This window comes from Gekko japonicus, unplaced genomic scaffold (genome assembly GCF_001447785.1).
Source record: "Gekko japonicus isolate JY-2015 unplaced genomic scaffold, Gekko_japonicus_V1.1 scaffold904, whole genome shotgun sequence".
Taxonomy (NCBI): domain Eukaryota; kingdom Metazoa; phylum Chordata; class Lepidosauria; order Squamata; family Gekkonidae; genus Gekko; species Gekko japonicus.
In genome coordinates, this window is record NW_015161976.1 from 512173 (window position 1) to 528247 (window position 16075).

Genomic DNA, 16075 nt, shown 5'->3' on the forward strand with positions numbered 1-16075 from the left:
AACTGGGAGGGGGGCAACAATAGGGAAAAGCCTTAGCTTTCCTGCCCCACTGGTAGGACCTCTGGGGGCTGCTGTGTGAAAAAGGATGGTTTGGTCTCATCCAGCATCACAGCACTTATGTTCCTCTGTTGTGGTGTATTGCGATCCTATATTCCTTTTTCAATGTTTCAAAGATGTCTATTTTTTGGTGCATGCTGTTTCATGAAGAAGGAGGAGGAGAGATTTATACCCCGCCCTTAACTTGGAGTCTCAGAGCAGCTTACAAACTCCTTTCCCTTCCCCTCCCCACAACAGACACCCTGTGAGGTAGGTGGGGCTGAGAGAGCTCTTTCCAGAACTGTCCTTGAGAGAACAGCTCTGACAGAACTATGTCTTGCCCAGGGTCATCCAGCCAGGTGCAGGTGGAGGAATGGAGAATCAAACCCGGTTCTCCCAGATTAGAGTCCACATACTTATCCACTACACCAAACTGGCTCTCTTTGAGTCCCCTTTAATGGGAAAAAAGGGATTTAAATGACTTAAAACAAGCAGTTATAAAATATATGACAGAGCATGAAATACTTCCCTCAAATCCCAGTTATCACAGGTGGTTGTTCCTGTAAAATGCCACAAACCCCAATCCTCAAATTAGCATATCAGAAATGTTCGGTCTCTATCACACTAAGCCTTAACATGGCGCACTAAGACTCATGAGGTCCACTAAAGTAACCACAGGGTAATGTACTAACATAGAGTTAACATAGCAAGAATAGTTAATAGCCGGGACTGTCATGTTATACTTATAAATTGTACTTTTCCAATGTTTCCAATTATTTTCTTGTTGTAATCTATATCTCCCTGTTATGGCTATGTTTTATTGAGCTTTATGCATTGTAAAAGAGTACAAAATAAAATATTAAAAGTAAAAAACCCAAAAAAAACAAGCAGTCTAGAAGTCTGAAACTCACAACAGATTGATAGCATCCTCAGTTTTTAATCTTATGTGTAGCCCTTCATAACTAGTCCACAAATGCCTTCTGAAGCAAAACTGGTATCACAAATTGTGCCTCTACATGGTTCCTGGTAAACTGCAATATTAGCAGAAGTCCCCCCCCCCCATTGTGCTCCTTATGCAGTTGCATAGGGGCATCATGAATGGGAACCAACCCTTCATACCTGTATGGAATGCAACCCACTGCCATTGTCTACATGATCACTTACCCAGGAATGATAGCCAAACTAGTGAGACAAAAGCTGATTTTGCTAGGAATGTGTGACTCTTTTTCAGTTCATGTCAGCTTCTGATTCATGCCCCGAATGTGGAAACTCAAAGGCTGGAATAAATGGAAGAGTGACCCATATCACTGAAAATATAAACAGGATGATATAGGAACCTCTCCAAGCTCCAGTTCTCTTGAGAGAAACCTGGGATTCTGGGAAGTCAATATTCACGAGTGTCTTTTATATGCTCCCCCTCACAGACCCATCCAGCTAAAGACATCCATTTCCACAATTCCTCTTTCCAGACTCGTCCATGAAGGAATTATTGTGTCACAACTCCTTTCTTTCTCCCTGTCCCTTACCACTGAGACTGTGAGAAAAAAAGGGGCCCCAGCTACTTTTGCTGTCTCACAGTTCTGCTTATCTGATACACACTGACATGAAGTTTAGTTTAGTTTAGTCAATTTATATCCCATCCTACCCTGCAAGCAGGCTCAGGGCAGCTTACAACATTGATAAAGCAATAAATAATAATTCAACACTAAATAATAATTCGGCCTCAGCAATTCCAGTTAAAGATTTCAGATGGCAGCATGACTTTTACTAACTATTGTGCCTGTTGCAATAATGTCAGGGAGGAAACATTCTCTTAAGACACCAAAGTCAGCTGACGCTGATGCCAAGTTGGTATAGACAGTGCCCTAAGGCAGGTAAGGCAAATTGAGTAGATTGATCAAACTGAACAGGGAAGGCCGACGTTGCTTGGACATCCGCCACCTCAGCCAAAGGCCTGGCGGAACAGCTTGGTTTTGCAGGCCCTGTGGTACTAAATCCTTCAGGGCCCTAATCTCAACCAGAAGAATGCTTCACCAGGGAGGGGACAGGGCTGAAAAGGCAAGGCAGACATCCTTCAGGCCAGGGAGTGCTAAACGGTGCTGCTCAGAAGAGCGTAAAACTCTTCAGGGCACATATAGGGAGAGATGATCCCATAGGTATGATGGTCCCTGGCTGCATAAGGCCTTGAAAGTTAATACCATAACCTTGAATCTGACTCCTCAACTGGCAACCAATGCAATTGATGCAGCACTGGCTGAATGTGTGTCTACATAGATGCACTAGTCAGCAGGTGTGCTGCCGCATTTTGTACCAGCTGAAGCTTCTGGGTCAGACTCATAGGTGGGCCTGCGTACAGTGAGTTGCAGTAATCTAACCTGGAAGTGACCATTGCATGGGTCACTGTCATGAGGTCAGGGCGGGGGGGGGGAGAGATAAGGAACCAGCTGCCTGAATGTAAGAACATGAGTTGGATCCTGTGATTCCTTCCTCCCAATCTTCCTCCAGTGGAAAAAGGCTATGATTGCTTGCTTTGCCAGAATACGTAAACACAGGAAGCTACCTTATACCATCAAGAAGAAAAAGAACGACCTGCCATCAAGTCGCAACTGACTCATGGCAACCACATCGATGGCAAGTTTCAGGCAAGACTGATGTTTTTCCAGCCAAGTACTGACCACGGCTGACCCAGTTTAGCTTCCAAACTCTAATGAGCTTGGGCTAAGCTTGGCTACTCTGGATCAAACTGTTGATCAATGTAGACCAGTTTTGTCTGTTCTGACTGACTCAGGGTCTCAGACAAAGAACGCACCTGCTACCTGACCATTTTAAGGGGAGATGCCAGGGACTGAATGTGCTAACTTCTGCATGCAAAGCATGTGCTCAACCACTGAGCCACTAACGGACAAAGTGGTAGATTCCTGAGAGGGCAGATGGGACTATACCACTTCAGACAGCATGTGAAAGATACAATTTTGCATACTTCCAACATATTTAAAAACAAAAACATTGCCAGAAGCATCAAAGCTAGAACATCAGGGGACAATGTTCTGCTCTGTCTTACTCCATTCTGAGTGAATTCTCCTCCTGCATGCAGTTTTTCACATGAGAGCCAGACAGCCCTTCCAGAACAGGTGCCTTCAACCTAATTCAGAAGGAAATTAGGTTTATTAATGATTTGGAGTTGGGAGTAAGCAGTGAAGTGGCTAAATTTGCAGATGACACGAAGTTGTTCAGGGTGGTGACAACCATGGAGGATTGTGAGGCACTCCAAAGGGATCTGTCGAGGATGGGCGAGTAGGCATCAAAGTGGCAAATGGGGTTCAATGCGGCCAAGTGCAAAGTGATGCACATTGGAGCAAAAAATCCTAAATACAAATACACATTGATGAGGTCTGAATCAAGAGAGAGATCTTGGAGTTGTAGTAGATAACTCAATGAAAATGTCAAGACAGTGTATGACTGCAACAAAAAAGGCCAACGCTAGACTGGGGATTATTAGGAAGGGAACTGAAAACAAATCAGCCAGTATCATAATGCCCCTGTATAAATTGATGGTATGTCCTTATTTGGAACACTGTGTACAGTTCTGGTCACCACACCTCAAAAAGGATATTATAGCATTGGAAAAAATGCAGAAAAGGGCAACTAGAATGATAAAAGGGTTGGAACACTTTCCGTATGAAGAAAGGTTAAAACGCTTGGGGCTCTTTAGCTTGGAGAAATGACAGCTGAAGGGTGACATGATCAAGGTTTACGAAATTATGCATGGGATAGAGCATGTAGAGAAAGAAGTCCTTTTCTACCTTTCTCACAAGACAAGAACTCGTGGGCACTCCATGAAATTGCTGACCGGTCAGGTTAGAACAGATAAAAGGAAGTACTTCTTCACCGAAAGAGTGATTAATACCTAGTGTCCTGCCCCACTGCTGGACCTCCTGATGGCACCTGGTATTTTTGGCCACTGTGTGACACAGAGTGTTGGACTAGATGAGCCATTGGCCTGATCCAACATTGGCTTCTCTTATGTTCCTATGAAAGGCAAACTGGAATCCAAGTGCTTCATGTGGTAATAGCAACAGGCAGGGCCCTTTTCAGTGTCACTAAAATAATCAGGAGTCTTGTGGCACCTTGAAGATAATGAGGTTTTGCTCTAGCATAAGTTTTTTGCAGAACACTTATGCTAGAATGAAGTATTTTTAGTCTTTAAGGTGCCACATGACTCCTGTTTGTCTTTTGTTGCAACAAACTAACACAGCTACTCTTCTGGAATTATTTGCATATACATAAATCTCTTCCGCATCCATTGTTTATTTATTTGTTTACCTCATTGTTTAAAGTGTCTTTTCTCATAAAGGAATGCATATTTTTAAGCAGCAGATGATATATTCTCAGTTACATTGCACTTGAATTGTGCAGAGTATTGTATTTTCTTGCACCACAATCCATCACAGAATTAAGGCTGTTTGAACGTATTGATTTCAATGGGATTAGGAGTGCCTAATTCTGTGCTGGTTTTGACTTGGCTAGCCTGATCTTGTCAGATCTCGGAAGCTAAGCAGGGTTGGCCCAGGTTAATATTTGGATGGGAGATCACCGAGGAAGTCCAAGGACACTTTGCAGAGGCAGGCAATGGCAGACCACCTTTGAATGTCTCTTGCTTTGAAAACCATCTGGGGTCACCATATGTTTCACCACAATTCTGTGCCAGACATCTACTTTCCCTGTGGAAAAAAAAGCAAAGACCAATGTTGTTTGCTAAATGTACAACTGTTGCCTGAAAACCATCCAAGGGCGTGCAGAACAAATCACTTTCTTAATCATGGTAAATTGTGCCTTCAAAAGTAGGTATTTGATTTAAATTAAATTAAACATTCACATGTTTTTTGGAGTGATGTCTTTTTAAAAATAATATTTTGTCAAACATTTTATGGTTGTGTATTTTGTAGTTATTTTTTAACATTTTTACTGACAATATATAGAACATTGACATATAACAATGTAAGATCCAATTATATATATATCAAAACAGTTAAACCAACCAAACAACACAACATTAATCTACGAACAAGAATGTTGTACGACATAGTAGTTGTGACATTTTTGTTTGTGTTCTATGCCATGATTCCAGCAATTAAGCCTCTGGACAACATAAGAAAAGTCAGTTTTTATTTTGGTAATGGCTGAAATATCATTTTGCAGTTACACAGAGACCTCTTGTTGTAAAAGGCTAATCAAGTTATCAGTGGAAAAGAAAGATTTCCCTCTGGTGGCTACATGAAGTCACTAGCGATATCAAGACTAGAAAGTTCCCCAAACCAAAAGCCATGTACTGTCACTTATTAGGACCAACCAAAATAACTCCATCACACTTTCCTATAACCAGGGGTCATTTTGTAGAAAAAGAGGTGCAGGAGCTCATTAGCATAACTCATTAGCATAACTTATTTGAATATGCCACACCCCCTGACATCACCGGAAGTGTGTCAGAAGGCAACACCCACCACTCAGGCTCCACTGGACTGTTTTGGATTGCTAGCTGTTGGGGGGGGGGACGTGCACATCTGTTCTCGCAGAGGAGGGAGAGCTTGTACCTGAATAAAACTTGGTCTTAAAGGTGCCACTGGACTCTTTTGGACCAGGGGGCCGTGGGGGCTCTGCAATTTACCTGGCTGCTTCTTGCTCTGACTGAGGGCTGCTGGGAGCAGGGGGTGGGGCTTGTTGCATGTGCCCACCCCCTGGGTTCTTTACTGCCGGAGCTCTGCTCCTGTGCGCTCCTGCAGGAAAGGACCCCTGCCTATAACGCTTCACCAGGCTAGATGTTAAAAAAACAAAGATGGTGAGAGAAAAGATCTTTGACACCATGATCTGAAGGCCTCTTTGTCCCCATCCTGGGAAGAATGCTTTGCTGACTTTGGGGAGTATTTCTGTTAATAAAGAACAGTCCCTTGAAGTAAGGAACAGACAGCAAGCCTAACAATGCCTATCAGGAGGGAGAATAGGACTGGGGGGGGAGTATAAATTCTGTTTATGTGCAGGATAGAGGTGACTAATCTCATCTCCGGGGGTGGGGAGGCATGGGCTGAACTCTTAAGGCTTTCCTTCCCCAGCACATCCTTCCTCTCATTAACCACAAGTGAAAACAGCATTGCCACCTCCTTCCCTCCTCAACTACTTCCTTCTTCTCCCTGTATAGGAGCTTTTCAGTTCTAACTCATTTCCTGTTCCTCCCAACCTTCATCATCATGAGTAGGCCCTGGCCAGGACCCTTTTCAGAGTCCAGGTGGAGGAACGTGCAGCCTGCAGCACCCCCATCCCCCCATTCTTTGTTCTCTAGGGTCCTCTGGAGAACCTGGCTGCCTGCTGGCTTCACAGCTGGGCTAATGCTTTCTTAGAAGTTCACCCCTTGACTATGCCACCTATCTCCTTTGGTCTGTTTCCCCAATCTAGAAGACTTCCCAAACCCCTACAGTATATCTCTATCGCCGTGGCAAGTGTTTATTCACACCATACCTGTTGTTCACTGCAATAGCACAGATACAAATTCCCAGTCCTCACAGCATAACATGGAAACTGACATTAAACAACAACAAACCAGAATTTAAGGAACTGCAAGTCTTTCATCTTGCATGGTATATATTATTTCACAGGCATTCTTATAATTATTTGTAGTAAAATCAGGCGCTTAGGCCCTTTTTTTGGGGGGGGGGAATAGATTAGAAGACATTGGGCTACCCCCTATGCCAATATACCAAATGGAATCCTCAAAGTAAGATAGTCATAAAAGCATCTTCACCTCATCAGTTGAAAGCTTTACTTCTCTGGTATCAGAAGTCTTCTATTAACTAAGAGCTAATTAAAAAGTTTTGTTCCAACACTTTCCCTGTATATAGACATAGTCTGTGAGAGATAAATGCTCCACTGAGGGGAAAAGATGAGTTTTGCTCCAGACTGGCCAGCTCAGCTGAACAATGACAGCTAGTAGACTAGTACACACAATGTTTCCTTGATAGTACTCAACCAGGAATCATCAACAAACTTCATGGACCTTTTATGAAAAGAAAAGGTGGTCTGCAGCATAAAGTGCATGCATTAGCATTCACTGTGCATAGAAATACATGTGCAAGTGGGCACTGTTACTTCCTTTACAGAGCAGGCCCTTAGTAGAGTACAGATTGCTATAGCTGCAAGTGAACACACAGGAACCCCGGAAGCTGCCTTCTAATGAATTGGACCATTGGTCCATCAATGTCAGTACTGTCTGCTTCAACCAGTAGCAGGTCTCCAGGGTCTAGGTGGGGTTTTTTCACATACCTACCACCTGCTCCTTTTAGCTGGAGACATCAAGGATTGAATCTGGAACTTTCTGCATTCCAAACAGCTGCTCTATCACTGAGCCACAGTGGAGAGACAGGGCAAATCCCTCATTCAACAAAGACAGTGCAGATTAAATCCAACAATTTAGGCAAGAGTAAAGAGTTGTAGGAAGAGAGAAAGCAAAGGTGTTGGTCAGGAAGTAGGGAAGAAAGTAGATAGGAGTTGATAAACATAAGGAAGTTTCTTTATAAGGAAGGCAGCAAAACACAGGAGCTGCTACATGCTACACTGGACAAAGCTTCAGGCTGGAAGGGAGAAGGAGAAATGAAAACCGCTAGACACTGAAGAGAAGACAAGGTAAAGAGCTACTGATGATCCCTGGGTATTAACCCTGAGTGACACCAGTGCTAGTTCAGCCATAAAAATGAACCCATGTAAATTGCTTGGACACAAGAATACTTCCTGGCTTTATGTCTTTTTTTGTCCTAAAAGGGCTTTCTTTCTCCTAAAAGTGGCCAAGAAAGTCAAAATCTGTAAAGTGATATCTACTTGGCACCTCTAGAGCTCAGGGGTCAAACTTCAGTTGAAAAGCAGTTTATGAATCCTATATGGGAAATCAATACTATTAAAAATAATAATTTCTTATTTGAAGCTGGCAAAGAATCTGAACTCCATTAACATAACAAAAAGGAAATGGAAGAAATCCCAGTTGTGTTGATGCTGATATAAGCAGTAATACCCTCTGCCGGAACAAAGAGTGATAAAGCATCACATACAATATTCATAAACAGGGCTATAGCCACAGGGGAACCAGTGGGAGTTCTTGGTCCCTGCAGGGATAAGCCAGGGCCACAGGGGAACCAGTGGGAGTTCTTGGCCCCTGCTGCCTCCCTTTCTCCTCTTTCATAAAAAAGGAGAATCCTCTTATTATGGAGATGGCAGCTGGTTTTCTACCAAATCGTGTGCCAGGAAATAAACTTGATCCCATTCTTGAGTGTTCTGAACCAGGAACGCCCTGCACTGACTACCCTGGACTTAGACAATTAAATAACTTGGAACAGAGAAAGACCTGTCTTTGTGCTTTGGTGGTTCTGCAATGATTCCCTGTCCTACAACTCCTCACCATAACATTTCTGGCTATGGCTCTCTACGTAATGGGGAAAACATTTAGTGTTTGGGACTTAGGTTTTCAGATTTTTCAGCTGTCTCTACATTGTCTTTCCTCAGCAGTGTGGATACAAACAGCTCATCTTCGTATTCATGTTTTCAGGTGTAACTAATGCTTAGGATTGCACTGCTAATCTTCCAAATACCAGTGTACATTGTCTTGCCAGCCAAAGTGTTTTGTTGTTTTTCACAAGTTCATAACCCAGACACTGGCTGTCTGAGAAGAGAGAAGGTTCTGCCAATTCTAATGCTTGTCTTACTGATAGCAAAGCTGCTGGATGTATACAAGCTGCTGACTCTGGAATGGCATTTACTGTTTTAAGAAACTATTAGAGCATGGAACAATCATGCATCACAGGTTCCATCTTAGACTCACAACAGTCCGTGGGAGAGCTTTGCATTACAAAAGCCCTGTGCAGCAAGATTACTAGAAGTAGATATGTTTATTCCCCGAGTCAGTTCCACTGAGTTCCATGGGATTTTAAAGACAAACACAGTTATGATAATCACACATCTCTCTGTCCATCTATAAAATGTATACAGCCTCAGAGCCATGCAGGGAGTGAACCAATGTTCCCTCTCAGCTGAGTTAGTGTGAGTTACCTCATAGTTTTTTAGCCTCCAGCTCACACATTTTGGTCTTAGCTCAGGAAGGATGGTTCCAGAGCAAACTGATTCATGCATTAGCCAAATCGCTCGCTCACTAATGCTAGTAGCTCACAAAGTAGAGCTTTTGCTCACAACACTCCTTAGCTTAGAGGGAGCATTGGACTGAACTGATCTTTCAGCCTCCACTCAGTTTTGCTGTTTGATATGGAATTCCCTGCTTTACAATTAGCTCTTTGTGTTTTTTAAATAAGTATTTTTAGAATCTGTATTTTGAATCCCTAGAAAGACTGTTTAGAACTGTGCCTTAGACAGAAAAATATGGGATCCTGGCTGTCAAAGGTAGCTCTTGTCAGCTGAAAGGAATAGACCCAAGAGGGTGAACTGTTTATAATTTATCAGTGAAATTCAACTAACAGTAAAACCTTTGTCTCTCTCCCTGTCTTGCTTTCACTCATCTGTTCCAGTCCTTGTTACGTTGGGCTTAAAATGCATTGTTTTTCTCTCTGCCCTTCTAACATCTTCAGGGAGATGACAGTCTGTCCCTTCATAACGTTTCCGTACAAGTTGACCTTTTAAAATGAAACACCATGCTGGGAAACGAATGACACTCAGTTATTTGTGTTTTCCCTTGTTTTCAGATGCTTACCGGAAGACTAGTTAATGCAGACGTGTCAAATTCATTTGTTACGAGGGCTGGATTGTGACATAAATGTCACTTTGTTGGGTGGGCCATGTGTGCCATAAAATGTAATGCTAGGTACCAGAGATATTTTACCACTGACTGTGACCCACACCCCTCCTTGGCACCTAACAACCCTTTGCACAATATGCACAGAGAACTATTGCCTGACAATCAAGGTGCCACAATCATCGACTCTCATGGGTCTTTAAAGACTAAAGATTTCAGAAGCTGGAGCATGTAGTGCTGCATTCTGTTGCTGCAGGTGTGGCTGCCAAAGACAGGTGGCCAAGTGGCATCAACCAGGGAAACCCAACAAGCCCTGCCTTAAAGAAACTGCTACAGTCAACAGGTTGGGGGAGAGGAAGGGGGTGAGGCAGCCGCACAATCCCACACCTCCCTCTGTCAAAGTCCCAAATTCAGCAGCAAGCTTGAACCACAAGGGGAACTGTGATGCTTCCCAGCACCGCAAGCTATCTTCAAGTGGTGCCATTCTCCAAAGATGCCAGCTCCACTTTAATTGCCTTTTGCAGACTTTTATTTCCTGACAGCTCCACAGCATTATCCAGCCACCAAAAACATTACTCTCCACATGCAAACACACAGCCGCACGTCCAGCACCTGCCTCTACCATGTGCAAACTCAGCACACTTTTCTGAATGCCTACTCCCACCCCTGACCTTCCCCCTCCCCCGCTTCCATGTAGATTGTTACGTAAGGCAGAGCTTGCGTGCAGGCAACCTGGGATGTGTGTGCGTGTGTTGGCGTTGCTGAGGGAGGGAGGCAGGAGAAGAGCTGCGCACATGGGTTAGTGGGCTCTGGCTCACCCAACTCAGCGAGCCTCCTCCACCCTTGACCCTCAGTGTTCTGCATGCATGGTGTCCCTTACATAAGTGCCGGGCTTTTCTCTCTTGCCTGGACTGCTGTGTACAGTGTGCCCAGCCCAGCTGGTTGCTCTGTTCACACAATTACATAAGTGGACACGCTTTGTGAGCTGGCCAATGGCTTTCCACGGGTGCCTGTGTCCATGGGCAACTTCCCTAGCCTGCCTGCAAGTGGGAAGCTGCTCAGATGGACTCAAAGGGGGGGGAACAAGTGGGAAGCTGCTCAGATGGACTCAAGGGGGGGGCAAAGAGATGCTGCCTGCCACACATGAACAGCCAGCCATCTTTCCAGCAGCCCAGGCTGCAGATGCAAAAGCCCAACATGCTCTAGCTGGAGGAGGAGGCAGTGGTGGCAGGCAGTGCATCCCAGCCTGGCCTCTTGGCCAAGGGCAGCAGGCAGGCCCTGGGGACTGGCTGCACAGAACTCCGAGCCAAACCAGCCCTCTTTGCCCCTTGTGGTTGCTAACTCTGGGTTGGGCAGTCCTTGGGAGATCTGGGGGAAGACCCTGGGGAGTGTGGGGATGGGAGGGACCTCAGCAGGGAGTGTAATACCCTAATATAGGCCCTTCTGGTCCACGGTCAGACCAACTTCTCCCCAGTTGCTTGCAGGCCAGATTAGAGCCCTGGACAGGCAGCTTCCAGCCCGTGGGCCATATGACATGTCTGAGTTAATGGATGGATTGTTACAGAATCAAACCAGAGAGCTGGAATATAGAAGTTCAGGGCTGGTGTCCTGAGGTTCAGCAGCAGCTGCCCGGTCCTCTGGCAGAGCCCACTGCTGCTGACCACCCTTACCCCCCCCCTGCACGCCTGTGCATCACCCCTGGCATTCATAGGCAGGGGATAGGGTTGTCAACTCCAAGCTGTGGAATTCCAGGAGATTTAGGGGTGAAGCCCAGGGACGGTGGGATCTGGCAATGGGAGGGACCTTTGTGATGTATCATGACATAGCCCACCCTCCAAAGCACCATTTTTTCCAGTGGAACTGATCTCTGTCATCTGTAGGACAGTTGTAATTCTGGGCAGTTTCCAGGCCCTGCCTAGAAGCTGGCAACCTTAGCATGGGAGCAAGGACTCACAGGCAGCTGGAGGGGGGCATGTGGATGGGGGGGAGGAAGGGGGCCTGATGTGGGCAGGGGGTCCCTGGGCACTCCCTGCCTGAGGCTCTCCAAAACCTTGAACATCTCTGTAAAAGTTGGTATTCATAACAACCAAGATCTTATGTATGCTTATCTGGAAGTGTCCCAATGGAATTTACTCTTAAATGCAAACAGAGTTGTGGGTAATACAAGTTTATAATTTTATATGTATTCAATAAACATACTGGATTATTTTGCATATTTAATGTGAATCTTTGATCTGTAGCAGAAAGCTCTCCTTGCTCTTTTGTTGGCTTGGCTGCTGCACAGAACAATACGCAAATGTAGCCATGGAGTCACACAAGTAAATACCAGATCCAGAGCAGCAGTCTAAAGGAGAATACTGAGCCTGGTGTAATTCTATCATGGTCTCTCATTAGGGATCTTAGAGTGCAGCATTTCACAAAAGGGATTAAAGTCTGAGGCTCCGCAAAATGTCATTTGATATGTGCAAGTAACAGTCACACTATACTTTGGCTACCTATTTATTAATGTGTAATATTAACAACTAACATCCAGGAGGAGCAAAGGAATGAAAAAATGTACCTTTGCAGCCAAACAATTTTCTGCAGAAGGAAATATAGCTCACATTTTGCCTGTGCTCTTCAATACAGTAACTAGGTGGTCAGTTACCCTGAAGCTGTGAGATGCATTTTGAAATAGCCAGGCATATTCCACTGCAGAACTAAGCACAAAGACCCACGTGTTTTAGTGGCTTCAAATGGGGGACTTCTCAACACTTCTTCCACCCAGCTGCTTCCCCCTTGCAATCCTTTGAGGAATTTTCCTCCCAACTGTGACTCCCAAGAGTGAGGGAAGTCATGAGGAAGGAGCACAAAAGGAAAGTACTGCATGAGAAAAAAAAAATTCTGCTGGAAGAACTGTTGTGTCCACACCCCACTTACTGCTTGCCCATTGCAAATTGCAGCTAGTGTTTCTAGCTGTGTATGTACCACCAAATGAGTAGCCCAACAACTGATCCAATATAAGCCAGGGATGAGCTATTGGTGACATGCAGGATACTTCCACTTGTTGTTTCTCTCCTATGCTGTGGAAGTGGTGTAGCAAGTAACCCTCCCAGCACAAAAACCAGGATGTTCCAGAGGCCAGTGCCTCATTGCTAAGAACAGGATTGGCTCTGGTTCCTAAGCAACTGAGGTGGGCAGACTGGCTTGCTCCCAAGCTGAAGAAAGTTGGCCAATGGCCATTGCTAATATAAGCATTACATAAACATCAGCATTAATTATTCCTGTTTCATTGATTTTTTAACCCATTATGCTTAAAACAGAGAGGAGTTGCCTAAAACTGACAAGCTTTAGCCCTGTTCAAATGTTGCAGTGACCGCATGTACAGCCTGCATGTAGATTTGTACACTTGCTTGTATGAAACAGCCAACACATGTTCACTTTACTAATGAAATCAGGGATCAGTTCCTGGATAAATATGGGGTTTCTTTCAATCACACATTCAGCTGTACATGCATTGAACATAATATGAGAATTACTCAATGCATGCATAAAGAACAATCAAGTGTCCACTGTACACGGAGTGTATGTGTGTTCACTGTAACTTGTGAACAGGGCTATTCCCTATAGGTGGTAAAGTTGATGAGAAAACTGCCGGTCATATCATCTGCTGTTCTCACTGGGTGAAATTAGTTTGCACTTTTATGTCATATTGAAATCTTGAAGAATATTGTGCTCTCCACCATTAATGGGGTCCAAATGACACTCACTGACTAGGTTAAGAACCTACTGGATCCAACACTATTACTGAAGAAACAAGCTAATGCAGCTACAAAAAAAAAAAGGCATTTTACCTGGTTCTTTTAGCTCACAAGAGAGCCTCCTACCTTCACTCAACTGACCTGGCTACATGGATCCATGCTATGGTTACCTCAAGGCATCCTGCTCCCCCTCCACTTCTCACTGCTGAGAGGGAGTAGGCCTCTTTTTTGTCCCACTGACCGCCAGTCTTTCCTCGGGCAGCATACTGGGGTGCACTCTTTGCAGGTGCCTGAGGAAGACAAGTGTTGGGGGTTTGTGCCCCTCCTAACATAGACATGGCACACCTGGCACTCTGCCACACAGGGGTCACTGGGGAGTGTGCAGAAATATTTCCAAACTGTAGCCTTGAAATGGGGGCCCAGGATCGGAGAAGGTGGGACGAACAGCTGTTTTCTGATGCTGGGCTGGAAGGGGCCAGAAGGGTGTACTCAAGATGGGAGCAGCAACAGGAAGTTGCGTGGAAGGGGAGAATCACTGCTGTCGGAGTCCTCCTCTCCAAAGAATGTTAGCAGCTGCTGGTGTCTGGGCACAGAGGTGTTCACAATCAGGAAGGTATAAATGTGGGTCCTCAGCTGAAGCACCCAGTAGCTAAGCCCCTCTGCTTGGTATGAGCAGGGAGAGGGGGTGGTTCATGCCCATCCCTAATTCTGGTTATCACTTTCAAAGCCCTGAATGGCCTTGGATCCACGTACTGGCAGGACCATCTCTCCTGTTCTGCTATGACAGCTTCACTCATCTGAGCAAAGCCTTCTAAAGGTGCCACCCTGCAAATGGGTAAGATTGACAGCTGTGGTGGCTCCTGCCTTGAAGAAAAGCCTGCCTGAGGAGGTCAGGCTCCCATGTGTCTTCATTCCACTTGCCCGAGAAAACCAATTACTGTTGTAAAATTGCTATAGGATAGACAATCTACTAGAATTAACCTGGGATAATATTGGCTGTTTGCAATGAACCTGCACACGTTTTAAGGTTTAAAATGTCTTTCTCCTTGGAAGGCATTTTTGCATTTTTTTTTAAAGCATGAAAACCACATGCCAAACATCATGTGAGATTACAGTTCAATTCTATGCAGAATTATTCCAATTTAGATGCACCAAAATCCACAGCCTTGGATTGGATGAAATTTAAATAGGATTGAACTGTTAGAGAAGTACGTCATGCATTTACATGTGTCAGGAAGCCAGTTAGTCACAGTTCCTGAACTTGTGTGTAGACAGTGAAATAGGCAGTTGATGGTCTGCATGTGTTCTTCATCCTTTTTGGCACAGGGAAGTGGTTTCCTTGTAGAAAAAAATAACAAATTGTGAAGAGTCCTTGAAACTTCTCTCCCTCTCCCACCACTTTCCAGTACTTTGGCTCCCCCTTCTGGCCCTACTGAACAATCAACGATCCGCACAAATTCCTGACCTCATCAAAGCACTATTTCTGATTAACCATCTTCAGAAAGCAATTCTTTCTTGGAACAGCTAATTTTAAAATACACCATATTGTTCGCTTTAAATTATGCTGATGTTGGAGATAGCAAGCAAATAATTTTAAGTGGCTTTTGCAAAAAAATTGTCTTCCAATTCAAAACTTTTGGCAAACGATTATTTGGATTAATTTATGGCTTGACAGGATGCTTGCTGGTTGTTGCCCCTAAAATAACATTTCTGGGTTATTTGAAAGGATTATCTGAGGAATCATGAATCGTAGCTTACTTATAGCAACACTGCAATTCACTGGAAAAAGTCAAACTACTGTTAATTATGGATTCTTCGTTTCAGGCCCCCAGAGAGGGAATGCCTCTGCTTAGGTAATAGATTCCACTGTTGAACAGCTCTTACCATTAAAAAGTTTTCTCCAGCATTTAACTGAAATCTAGCCTCTTGTTACTAAAGCCCATTAGAGCCAGCTTTCTTCTATGAAAGTGCAGAGAATACGTTTTTGCCCTCTCCTGTGGGGTAGCCCTTCAGATAGTCGATTTGTGCTGTCATGCTACCTGTCATCTTCTAAACATATGAAAAAAGGAAAAAGAACTGACAATTTAGCGCTTGGTAATATATTCATCTATATATCTAATAGCGAAGGCGCCCCCTGTGTGTGGATATCTAAATCTGCACATCGGGGGCACCTGGGGGGCAGGGAGATTTTCCTGCACATCTGGGGCAATCACCAGATGTGCAGAAGAATCGAAAAACTGTAAAAAACTATAGGGGGGATACTGAAATCCCCAAGAAAGAAAAAGAGCACCCCCTGCGCATGCGCAGGGAACGTTCTTGGAACTCTGCAGCGGGCTGGCGGTTGGAAGCCACTCAGGCCTCGCCGTGGGGGAGGGGGAAGGAAGAGATCAGCGGTAGCGGAGGAGACCGCTGGGGCCAGGGGGAAGGGGAAGGAGGAGATCGGTGAGGCCCAGCGGCTGCAAGCCACTCGGGCCTCGCTTCCAGAGTTGGGTGGGGGAGGAGACCGGGTGGGGTGGGAGAG